The sequence below is a fragment of the Staurois parvus genome, unplaced genomic scaffold, assembly GCF_062004578.1.
Source record: "Staurois parvus isolate SC_StPar_1 unplaced genomic scaffold, SC_StPar_1.0 ptg000014l, whole genome shotgun sequence".
Lineage (NCBI taxonomy): Eukaryota > Metazoa > Chordata > Amphibia > Anura > Ranidae > Staurois > Staurois parvus.
Window position 1 is genome coordinate 1,302,137 of NW_028317810.1, and position 13,226 is coordinate 1,315,362.

A 13,226-nucleotide genomic window follows, 5' to 3' on the forward strand; every position below is an offset into this window, starting at 1 on the left:
TGGCCAGCCCTGGTACTGCAGATCAAAAGGCAGGTGAGTCCCACCATTGCTGGCCAGTCCATTCCTGACAGTACCCCCCCCTCAAGGAGCAGCCTCAGGACGCTCCAAACAGTCCGAGCTGGGAAAAATGTTCCACCGCCCGGGTCTGGTAACTGGCGGGATATCAAAGACTGGCACACCGGGCAGGACTCCGGGCAGCGGTACACCGGGCAGAGGCACATTGGGCTGGACTCCGGGCAGAGGCACACCGGGCAGAGCCACACCGGGCAGAGGCACATCGGGCTGGACTCCGGGCAGAGGCACATCGGGCTGGACTCCGGGCAGAGGCACATCGGGCTGGACTCCGGGCAGAGGCACATCGGGCTGGACTCCGGGCAGAGGCACATCGGGCTGGACTCCGGGCAGAGGCACATCGGGCTGGACTCCGGGCAGAGGCACATCGGGCTGGACTCCGGGCAGAGGCACATCGGGCTGGACTCCGGGCAGAGGCACATCGGGCTGGACTCTGGGCAGAGGCACATCGGGCTGGACTCCGGGCAGAGGCACATCGGGCTGGACTCCGGGCAGAGGCACATCGGGCTGGACTCCGGGCAGAGGCACATCGGGCTGGACTCCGGGCAGAGGCACATCGGGCTGGACTCCGGGCAGAGGCACACCGGGCAGAGGCACATCGGGCTGGACTCCGGGCAGAGGCACATCGGGCAGGACTCCGGGCAGAGGCACATCGGGCAGGACTCCGGGCAGAGGCACATCGGGCAGGACCCCGGGCAGAGGCACATCGGGCTACCAGGCGAAGCGGCAGGCAGCGGGCCACCGGGCGGAGCGGCAGGCACCGGGCCCCCGGGCGGAGCGGCAGGCACCGGGCCCCCGGGCAGGGCGTCAGGCCTCGGGCCCCCGGGCGGGGCGACAGGCCTAGGGCCCCCGGGCGGGGCGACAGGCCTCGGGCCCCCGGGCGGGGCGACAGGCATCGGGCCCCCAGGCGGAACTACAGGTCTCGGGCCCTCAGGCGGAGCGGCGGGTGCCGGACCCCCAGATGGAGCAACAGGCCTCGGGCCCCCAGGCGGGGCGACAGGCATCGGACCCCCAGGCGGGGCGACAGGCATCGGGCCCCCAGGCGGGGCGACAGGCATCGGGCCCCCAGGCGGGGCGACAGGCATCGGGCCCCCAGGCGGGGCGGCGGGCGCCGGACCCCCAGGCGGAACTACAGGCCTCGGGCCCTCAGGCGGAGCGGCGGGCGCCGGACCCCCGGTTGGAGCGACAGGTCTCGTGCCCTCAGGCGGAGCGGCGGGCGCCGGACCCTCAGGTGGAGCGACAGGCATCGGGCCCCCAGGCGGGGCGACAGGCATCGGGCCCCCAGGCGGGGCGACAGGCATCGGACCCCCAGGCGGAACTACAGGTCTCGGGCCCCCAGGCGGAGCGACAGGTCTCGGGCCCTCAGGCGGAGCGGCGGGCGCCGGACCCCCAGGTGGAGCGACAGGTCTCGGGCCCTCAGGCGGAGCGGCGGGCGCCGGACCCCCAGGTGGAGCAACAGGTCTCGGGCCCTCAGGCGGAGCGGCGGGCGCCGGACCCCCAGGCGGTGCGACAGGTCTCGGGCCCTCAGGCAGAGCGACAGGTCTCGGGCCCCCAGGCGGGGCGGCGGGCGCCGGACCCCCAGGTGGAGCGGCGGGCGCTGGACCCCCAGGCGGAGCGACAGGTCTCGTGCCCCCAGGCGGAGCAGCGGGCACCGAGTCACCAGGCACGACAGTGGGCTCCGAGTCAACTGGCATGACCGCTGGCACTAGGTCAGACATTGGATCATCTGGCTGGACAGCAGGCATCGGGTCACCAGGCATCAGGTCATTTGGCTCGACAGCGGGCACCGTGTCATCTGGCAAGGCAGTGGGCTCCGAGTCAACTGGTATGACCGCGGGCACTGGGTCAGACATTGGATCGTCTGACCGGACAGCGGGCATCGGGTCACCAGGCATCAGGTCATTTGGCTCGACCGCGGGCACCGCGTCATCTGGCAAGGCAGTGGGCTCCGAGTCAACTGGTATGACCGCGGGCACTGGGTCAGACATTGGATCGTCTGACTGGACAGCGGGCATCGGGTCACCAGGCATCAAGTCATTTGGCTTGACAGCGAGCACCGCGTCATCTGGCAAGGCAGTGGGTTCCGAGTCAACTGGCATGACCGCGGGCACTGGGGCAGACATTGAATCGTCTGGCTGGACAGCGGGCATCGGGTCACCAGGCATCAGGTCATTTGGCTCGACAGCGGGCACCACGTCATCTGGCAAGGCAGTGGGCTCCGAGTCAACAGGCACGACAGTGGGCACCGGGTCATCAGGTACCGGATTGTCTGGCTCGACAGCAGGCATCGGGTCACCAGGTATGACAGCGGGCACTGGGTCACCAGGCATCAGGTCATTTGGCTTGCCAGCGGGCACCGCGTCATCTGGCAAGGCAGTGGGCACCGGGTCACCAGGCATTGGATCGTCTGGCTCGACAGCGGGCATCGGGTCACCAGGTATGACAGCGGGCACTGGGTCACCAGGCATCAGGTCATTTGGCTCGCCAGCGGGCACCGCGTCATCTGGCAAGGCAGTGGGCACCGAGTCACCAGGTACGACAGCGGGCTCTGAGTCAATTGGCACGACAGCGGGCACCGGATCAGGTACCGGATCATCTGGATCAACAGCGGGCATCGAGTCAACTGGCCTAATAGGATCGTCAGGCTGGATCAGTTCATCATGCTGGGTAGAGGCATCAGGCCGAGTAGAGGCATCAGGCCGAGTAGAGGCATCAGGCCGAGTAGAGGCTTCAGGCCGAGTAGAGGCTCGTCAGGCTGGATCAGTTCATCATGCTGGGTAGAGGCATCAGGCTGAATGCCGGCGTCCGGCTGAGTAGAGGCTTCAGGCCGAGTAGAGGCATCAGGCCGAGTAGAGGCATCAGGCCGAGTAGAGGCTTCAGGCCGAGTAGAGGCTTCAGGCCGAGTAGAGGCATCAGGCCGAGTAGAGGCTTCAGGCTGAACCACGGAAGGCAGGCTCACCGGTTTGGATACTGGCAGGATGGTATTGGTTGGAAAGAATTTTCGCTTTTTTCTGGTTTTAACTACTGGAGCACTGCAAGTAAACGCAGGTCTGCAAACGAATGGAGCAGCTGGAGACAGAGAAGAACTGGAGGATGGAACAGGAGAGGGAGCAGTTGCTACAGAGGGCTTTTTTACAGGGTTAAAGGCAGGATAGGTGCAGCGAGTGGGAACAGGGTACTGACATGCGGTAGATAGCCAAGTATACTGGGCTGTAACTGGAGGAGCTGTTGGGAATACAGGAGTAGAGTTAGAAGCAGGACTGGGTTTTTGTAAGCTGACTGAGGCTGGGTGCAACAAGTCTGTCCATGTCTGCAGTATGGGTTGAACAAAGCTGAGCTTACACAAAGCCTGTCTGGTCAATGACTGCACTGCGTTTATACAATCTCTTAGTGTCTGTGGTGAACATGTGGAATAACGCTCCAGAAAGTAACCCACATCACCCTCTAATAACCACACCAGGGACTCTACCTGGTCTGCACTAAATGGTGGCAAAAATTCATCCCTGCATTCGGGGGTACCAGATGAAACCAACTCTGCACAAACCTCAATCAAAGGCTGCACCTCAGAGAACTCTGTGCCCTGATCTACTAGAACATGAGCGAGCCGTATACATTCTAGCAGTTCATCCCGGGTATACTCCTTCAGAGTTTGATAAGCATACTCCCTGTCATCAAACACTAGCAGATATAAATACGCAACCTCATCCAGATCCATCCTTCCCATCAACAAGCCAAGATGGCTTCCCTGTGCAGCCACTTCTGGTCAGGATTGGCCTTGGTGTAATGTCAGGGCTCCCAGGTATGACCAGAGGTGTGTGACTGAAGCAGGGAAACGCAGACTTCAGATATGTGATTAACAATGTAATTTATTAACACTAACAATACAAACATAAACGCAGTGCAATACTAAACATAATACAGTGCAAACAAACCCAACCAACCACCCACAGATAACAGTACATACAAGCAAGCGTCGTCAGGCAGGCCGAGTCAATATCAATTGGGCAGGTAGGTACAGGGGGAGCAAGCGGAGAATGGTCGGGGTCACAGGCCAGGTTCAGCAGGTAGCAAGCAGCGTAGTACAGAGGGTCAGGCAGAGGGATGGTCAGGGTCACAAGCCAGGGATCAGAACAGGTAGCAAAGGAACAGAAACAGGTTGCAGGACAGATACAGGGCCCAGGACAAACACAACACCAAGGCAGAGTCTGCAAGTCTGGCCATCCCTTAAATACACCAGTATCATCAGTTCCAGGTGTTAGCTGGCTGAAAGGTTGAGTCTCTGATTGCTGGGAGCACCCGCTGGCCAGCCCTGGTACTGCAGATCAAAAGGCAGGTGAGTCCCACCATTGCTGGCCAGTCCATTCCTGACAGGCCTGGTGAATGTAATCTGGCCGATTCAACAGCCAAGCTGTCAGTTGTAATCTCCCTGGGTTGGGATGAACCTAATGCTCTTGCTGTAACAAATTCTTCCAGAGAGGTAGAGGTACTGGCGGGGCCGCCCTCATCTCCAGGAGTAGAGGAAACCACGGCCTTCGAGGCCAGAAAAGAAGGATTACGATGGCATGGGTTCTCTCCCTCGCAATCTTTAGCAGGGTCCTCATGATTAGAGGAATCGGAGGGAACAGATACACTAAAGGGAACTGCCAAGGGATTGAGAAGGCATCCTGCGCTCATGCCTTGTCGAACCTCGTCATGAATTCCGGTAGTTGTGCATTTTCTGGTGTCGCCACCAGGTCTACAGTGGGCGTTCCCCATTTGGCGAAGATTGGTTGCAGGTAGCATTTGTTGATTGACCACTTGCTGTTGGCGGGGAACTTCCGACTTAGCTGGTCCGCTATCTGGTTGTGCTTGGCTGGAATGTAGGCTGCTGTTAGGGCATCCACATGAATCTCGGCCCAGAGGAAGATTTTGGTCGCCAACTGGAGAAAAGGCAGGCTCTTGGTTCTACCCTGTCGGGCTATGCAGGCTACTGCCATCTGATTGTCTAACATTAACTTGACTCTGGCTCCCTGAATCAGCCCTTTGAAGGCCCATAGCACCTGGTATGCTGCCTGCAGTTCCAGGAGGTTTGAGTGCCTGGTCTCTGTAACATGCCATCTGCCCTGGGCTTTTCTCCCAAGACAGTGAGCCCCCCCAGGCCCAAAGACTGGCATCTGAGGTTACAATAATACAGTCTCCCGGACTGAGAGGCATGCCCTGCAAGAAGGTTCCTGGTGCTGTCTACCAGACTAGGCTCTATTACATCTGTACTGGCACACAGATCTCCTGGTTCATCGATCAGCCATCCCATTGGCTTAGGAAGGGCATTTGGAATGGCTATTTCATTGAATTTTTTATTCATTTTAGAAACTTCAACGTTACAAATCTAATTTTTTGGATTATTTTCCACCATTTTTGATTACACAAGAAAATCCATACCCACTATCTAATAGATATGGTACACTCACACAGAAGGTAATGAGATGAATAATAATTACCCAATTAACCTGCATATGTGCATCCTACTAGGCTGAAATGATGATGATAAGCCTTTTTTGATTCTTCTGAATTCATGATTATCCACAACTTATTCCTAGGAACCTTTTGATACATGCTTTGATGTCCATTAAGGAACAGTTAAAGAGGAAAACAAATTTATTAGGTCACTAAGTATGGAAATTACATCTTATGAACACAGAAGAATCCCTACAGCCTCGCATTGACCACTTTTGCCCATACAGCTATTTTGAAGACACCAAACGGTTCTTTATTTTAATTCTTTGAGTTTAAAACATGATTGTACCATGTTCACCATGTCTATGTCTACCTTTTCTACGATCCATGAGATCAAATAAATTCAATATTGCATTCACCAATGTCGTGATTTTTTACTCCACATAGGATTTAATATAAACCATCTTTCAGGCAGGCCTGCACTAGTCAACTGCCATTTTGTTTTTCATAGTATTGTTGGGTTTACAATCCACACTTTATCAGAAGTGAGTCGGAGATATTACAACGATTTAGTATTATTGGATTAGTATGGCAATTTTTTCTTATTTTTATGTCATTTGGAATGGCCTCATGTGGAACTTTACACAAGGCACTGCTGGAGTGGCTGCGGTGAATATCCCTAAGAAGCCATACAGTCTCTTGTCAACAGTGCTGGTGATTCCATCTCTCTGGAGATGCATGCTTTAATTTGACCTTTTTGGGGTAGGGCAGGAAGATTTGTCCCAATCTTGTGTTGAAAACCATACCCAGGTACTCCATCTCCTGGGTCGGTATTAGAAGGCTCTTTTGGCTGTTTCTAAGCCATCTGAAAGTGGACAAGATCCCTAATACTTTGTCACCTTGTAGTGTTAGCTCTTTGCTTGAACTGGCCATCACCAGGATATCGTCCAGATAGTGATAGATCTTTATCTATTGCATATGAATAAACGATACAGTTGCCAGTAGGATCTTGGAAAACAATCTGGGTGCCGTATTGATTCCAAACAGCAAACATCTGAACTGATAGTGCTCTTCCCCCACTGCGAATCTGAGGTATCATTGATGATGCTTGCTGATCGGGACATGCAGATATGCATCTGCCAAATTGATTGAAATCAGCCAATCCTTTGGTTGAACTACTGATATAATTGTGTATACTGACTCCATCTTTAATCTTTTTGGGTCTATGACATGGTTCAAGGATCTCAAGTCTAACACTAGTCTGAGCTCCCCAGAGGCCTTGGGCACCAGTAAAATAGGGGAATACACCCCTTTCCCCTGTTGTCCTCCGCAATAATTCTGTCACGTTTTCTTGTAAGAATTGTAATTTATTCTGGGCCTGTGGCCAGTCTGTTTGGACAAACATATTTGGCGGTTCTTCCCGGAAGGCTACCGTGTATCTGTTTCACCGTCTTCTGAATCCAATGGTCCCCAGTCTTTACCGTCCATACCCTCCAGAATATCGCCAGCCTGGCTCCCACCTGGAGGGGCTGGGAGACCAACCGTCAAAAAGATCTTTTGGTCTTTTTCGCAGCCTGACCTGCTCTGGACCTCACACCCCGCAGGAAGGAACTTTGTGTCCCTCTCCATTATGGCCTAGCATATTCCCTGCCTAGTCTGTATGATTTGGCTTTTCGGGCTCTTCTGAACTCAGAACTGCCCAGACCAGAAGGGTTGAGGTCTCTTCCTTGACATCTGAGGTAACAGGCCCGATTTGCCCCGTGACCCGCCTAATAGCTCCCTCAAGGGTTTTCCCGAACAACATCTTGCCATTGTATTGGATGTTACACAAGGTCTGTTTTGGAGCTCTGTCCGCGGTCCAATGCCGCAACCAGAGAGCCCTTTTCACCGTCACCGAATGTGCCATAAGTCTTGCTAACAGCTTCGCCAGATCTAAGGTAGACTCCGCCAGGAAGGCTGCTGTCAGGTTGAGCTCTTCGAGGGCCGAATCTCTTTTCTGGTTTTTCCCATTCATCCTCAAATTACTCACAGATCTCCTCAAACAAGGGGAAGGAGGCCCCTTGTCTTCTGAGGTTAGGAAAAAATCTCTTCACCTTCTCCAGAGGCTGAGAATACTGACTCCAGTCTATGGCCTCCTTTACTTCTGTAATATATGAATTTATTAGACTGAAATCGAATAAATTATTGAGCAATCCCTCTGACTCAGAAGACGACCCTGAAGAAATTTCCAGCACCGGAGGTTTTTTCTCTTTGTCCCGTGGACTCTTTAAGTTCACATTCTGAACTTCTTGCATTGGAGACCAGATGCATGCTTTCGGCTACTGCCCCATGTATATAATCCTTTACTCTATGGGTCTCCGCTTCCTGTCTGTGGCCACATCTCTCACACATTCGGTGCACAATAGTTTCCTGAAAGCTGATGGGGCTGCACAGGTGTATCATAGGCCATCTGAGGGCTGGCTTGTCTGCCTTGACTCTATCACCGGAGTTCTTCTGCAGCTTGGAATGACATGCAAGTGAATCTTATTTTTGGAGTGAGAGTTGGATCGCGGAGATATTGACCAATGGCGGGATTTCTCTTTCCGCGAGTGTCTGTTGTTAGAGCTTCTGCTCCTAAAGAGAACAGGCATCACTGTCACGATCGCAAGATCGCCGCCACCAACATGCGACAATCTCACGATCGCGACTACCAATACATCACAATCGCGGCGTCAGACCCCAGACCTTCTCACCAAACTCGTGACCGAAGAAGCGGCCAATCCAGACTGCGATGTGACGTGCGTAACAATGCCACACCCAGCTGCACCCTACACAGTGATTTTCCAGCTAATGGATTTCAATCTGTGCCTCCAGCCTGGATGTGCTTGTTACTGGGTCGGGTTAATTACGCAACTAACCCTTCAATGTCACCACCCCTTTTTGTACAGAGAAAGGGGAAACTCTCTTTATCAAATATACACTGTAATGGTTGAAAAGTCGTCTGTCCAATACGGTCACTGCAGGCCCATTGAGCAGAGGATTAAACAAACACAGTAGCGTCACTTTAGAGGCAGGAATTCGTAAATTGCAATTAAGCGCTTTAACACTTTAAACACTTTTAACACTTTCAGAAAGAAAGATTTATTACTAAAAGAGTCAAACAGGTGCAATACAATATTTACAGAAAAAGATGTAACTAAGATATATATATATATATATACACAGAAAGAACCATAGCACAACAAGGAGATATCAGAGAGGAAGTTAAAGGGTTAAGTTACTTGCCAATTAAGCCTTAGCCGTAAGCAGATCCAAGTTTCAGAGCAAAGGGTCTCCCCAGGTGGTATATTGATGTTACAATTGGGAGATGTCTTCAACTTAACTTTTTAGGCCTGCTAGCCTGTGTTTTAAAGTCCCCCAGCAGGGGGGTGGCTCTGAGTAACTGACCAATACTCTGTTTAGGGAGGGATCGTCGGGCGGACTCTAAATTAGAACCAACATCTTCATAATCCATGATATGAAACATAGGGGACAAACTGAACTGAGGAATGCTAATTTAATTCTGTCACCTAAGCTGCTAGGTCTCATGAGGTTACACTCTCCTCAACTCCTGGGAAAAGCTGCCTTATCTCCCTTACGAAGTGAGAAATTACACATGTCCTTGGGCAGCTAGTCTCTGTCTCTCCTGGGGGGCTTTGTAGCCCTGGGTCCCCTGCTGCTCTACCTGCCAGTGACACTTTTAACACACACACATCTGTCACTGTGCCTCTCAGGAAGGGAGGGGGAAGGAGAATGAGAAATGAGAGACACAATATATACTTCGTACCAAGATGGAGGTGCCTACAAAATGGTTGAACTGCATACTTCACTGTGTTTTGCGCAGTTTTTGCGACACCTCCCCTCCAGGTGGTTGCATGGGAGGGAACTACAATTTCCCTCCTGACGCAACCGACCTTTGTCCAGAGGTTCATCTCGGGTTGACCTGGTACCGCTACACTGCGGGAGAACCGAGTTCCATCTGACAGGGAAGCCGTTCTCCCCCAGGAACACTGCTATGCCGACCAAGTGGTGGTCACGGGTGGGCACCAGTCGGCTGTGGCTGTCCGAATACCGTGGCCACTGCCGGGGTGCCCACCTGTTCACAGAGCACTTTGGCTGAGGGGGGTCACCTGCTAACATATTAATATGTAGCTTCTTGTCGAGGTAAAGAAGGTGATTCCCCCACCTTCTTCCTCAGGCCCAGGACTACATCTGGCCTGAAGGTAGTAGCGCCTGTGTGCACCGGAACCGGACAGGCGAATTCTAGAACTCGCCTCCCAGTGGGGTCTACAGGTACCTTCATCCAAGATGGACAGTCCTCGTTACCTGTTAGCATCCAGGACACCAGTTCCTCCAGTTTCCTGTCTGCTAGGTCAGTCACAGGTCCAGCTGAGTCATGATAGTTGCATCCAGGCGTCCTACCGTAGTCAGCGGCACCCATGACTGACTTAACCTGCTTTTTGGCCTGGGGAGCAGATCAGGCCACAACTGCCTCAGTCTCCCCATGCCCAGACCTCTAGGGGTCTCTTCCTACCGGTGTGTTCCAAAACTGAACCACTGACCTGCCCCTCTGACAGTTACCCTTCTCGACTGTCAGGCTAGGCGCGGGCAGTTGGTTCCTGACTAGGGACAGGGGCCCAAGTTGCTCTTCCCAGACGGGGCCGAAAACCGTAAGGCCCCTAAAGTGTGCAACTGCACCCAGTTCCACTCCGCATTGCGGGCTATTCCTAACCGATGGAGAGGTGGTCGGTGTGTTCTCAACCTCTACTAGCCTTCCCGTGGATTCAGGCAAGCCACATGGAGTAGCGAAGGCTGGCTTGTCCTGAGCCTGCTGGGTTATAGAAGGTGGCCCATACCCCTTGCTCAGGTCTATGATGGTAAAACAGCGGGCACCCTCCGGATGCTCCATGTCCTCATGGCTCCTGGGCATGGGGTAGGCCACAACCACAGGGCTGGCGTTCAGTTTTCAAAGGTCCTCAGAAAGCCTGGTCATCGTATCCTGCTTGAGGACTGCGACTACCGGGGATGCCCAGACTCTAGCTGACCCCTGGATTCCTGACTGTGCCATTCCCTTGGTCTCTGTGCCCCAGTCAGCCTGCACCTCCTGAATCCGGACACCATCTATCAGAGGCATTGCCAGCAGCTTCAGAACCTGAGGGGCAGGAAGGGGTGATTGGATCTGAGGACTGCAGACCTCTCTCTGTAATCCAAGCATCCACCCCAATAAGGCCCCTTGCACCCCCAATCCAAGCATGCTGTCTCTGCCTATGACATCTGTCTGTCTGCCTGTTGACACACCATGACAAGTCAGATCAACTGACAGGCTTTCAGGCTTCCAGCCCCCTGGGGATAGGCCATTAGTCCTGTCAGGCCTGTGTTGACTCTTCCCAGCAGGGGAGTTCACACCTAGCCCCAGGCTGAAATCCCCATATGAATGGCTTTCCAGAGCTGACTTACTCGTGGGACTACAAGTCACAGCTAGCTTACTTCTGAAGCTCCTTTGTGAATCGCTTTTCAATGCTGCCTGATGCGTGGAACTACAAGTCCCAGCCGGCTGTTGTGTACTCATCTTAGTAGGGCAACTCACAGCTAGCTGACTTCTGAAGTTCCTTTGGGAATCGCTTTTCAGTGCTGCCTGAGGCGTGGAACTACAAGTCCCAGCCGGCTGCCTAGTCCTATGCAAGGCCAACGGCTGGGCACTTATCAAGGCACAATCTTTTGGGCCTGGGCAAGGAACAGGCCTATCCAGACCATCCCTTTGCTCAGCCCCCAGAGACTATACCTCTGCCCACTTCACAGCACTGTGGGTGACCCCCAACAGTGAAAATACATCCTTTGTCTCATCATGAATATCATAATCATTGTTAGCATTACCAACCATACCATCAACAATACTGACATTATCAACGACATTACTGACATTACCATCAATGTTGCTGACATTATTAATATCATCCCCATTGTCATGACAACCATTATAAACAGTTAAGTTCATAATATCAATGACACATGAGTTCGATACCTCGCCAGGCAAGGGGATTTCTTCTCGTTCTCCAGCTAATGGAGAACCCTGTAGCCCCACTCCATTCCCAGCCCCCCCCCTCTGTCCATCCACCAGTGGCCCAGACATTACCCCAATATCTGCCCACAGTACCTTGGCATGTCCATAGAGTTCCAGGGGGCCCTTCCAGGTATTCTCGGCAGGGGCATAATACGAAACAAGAGTGCCTAGGTCAGCACCCAACAAAACAGGTGTGGGAATTTCCTCGGAGACCCCCACCTCTTGCATCCCCCTCCCCGCACCCCAGTCTAGGAATACCTTTGCACAGGGTATGCATAAACGGGTCCCCCCAACTCCTGTGAGGGTAAGGAACTTTCCTGGGATGAGGTCCCTTGGCTCAATCAGCTCTGGCCGGATCAAGGTGACTTCTGCCCCGGTGTCCTGGAAACCAGTTACGGACCGGTTGCCCACTGTAACTTGCTGCAAGTTGGCGGGGGTTACCCACATCTTCCTGCGAACGAACAGCACAGAAGAAGAGTTGCTGGCCGGCTGGCCAGATGATGTTGTCTGCTTCTGCTCAGGCCCTGCGTCCTGAGATGTCCGGCTTTCCCACAGGTGAAACATCTGCGGTTGTCAGGCAGGGATGGCTTGGCTCCAAGCACTGCAGGTGTGGGCGGAGGGGAAGCTTGACTCACTGACGTAGGAGAGGTTGCTAGGGGCGATTTCCCCCCTTTCCAGCTGTTTGGAGGAACCTTGTGAAGGTCAGACACCCGCGTATGGACAAAGGTATCTGCCAGTTCTGCTGCAGCTTTAGTAGATGCTGGCTCCCTCTCCAAGACAAACGATCTTACGTCAGCTGGGCAAATGTGCAAAAGTTGATCTCATATCATGAGATCTTCCAAAGACTCATAGGAGTCAGCTTTCAGTCCCTTAGTCCACTGTCGGAATGTGGTGCGTAAGCGACTCGCCACATCCGTGTAAGAGTCCCCAGGTCCCTTCTGCATGGACCTGAACTGCTTGCGGTACACTTCTGGGGTCATCTGGTACATCCGGATGATGGCATCTTTTAAAATTTCATAATCATCGTCTTGCCCCTCTGGCAATTCGACAAACGCATCCAGGGCCTTGCCTCGTAGTCCTGGTGTCTGGTACCGAGCCCAATGTGATTGGGGCACATGGTACTGACGGCACGTTTTTTCAAATGACAATAAGTACGTGTCAATGTCACTCTCCTTTTCCATCACTGGAAACTTGGCTGCGCCCACGGAAAGAGTAGCGTCCTTGTGATCTATGGCCCCGAGGTTCTGACCCGGTCGCTGCTGGAGCCTTGCCATCTCCAGCTCGTGTCGATGATCAGCTTGCCTCTGCACCGCCTCTCTCTCAGCCGCTCTTTCAGCTTGGCATTCCGCAGTTTCTCTGTCAGCCGCTGCTTGGCGTTCCGCAGTTTCTCTGCTAGCCTGGCGTTCAAGGAACCGCAGGTATGCCTCAAGATCTGTCTCCATGAGGCATTTCAGGGCTTCCTGCATCTGAGAAGAGTCTCTGCTGGTTACAGGCACTCCAGTGCTGGCTGGGGGTGTGACGATAACATTTGGTGATCTTCCAGTGTCAGTCTCTGTATGCCCATCCTGTGAGGCCGTCTCTGAGCCACTGGAAATGTGGGTAGCAGGAACCCCTTCAGGTTCAAGTTCCCCCAAGTTCTGAT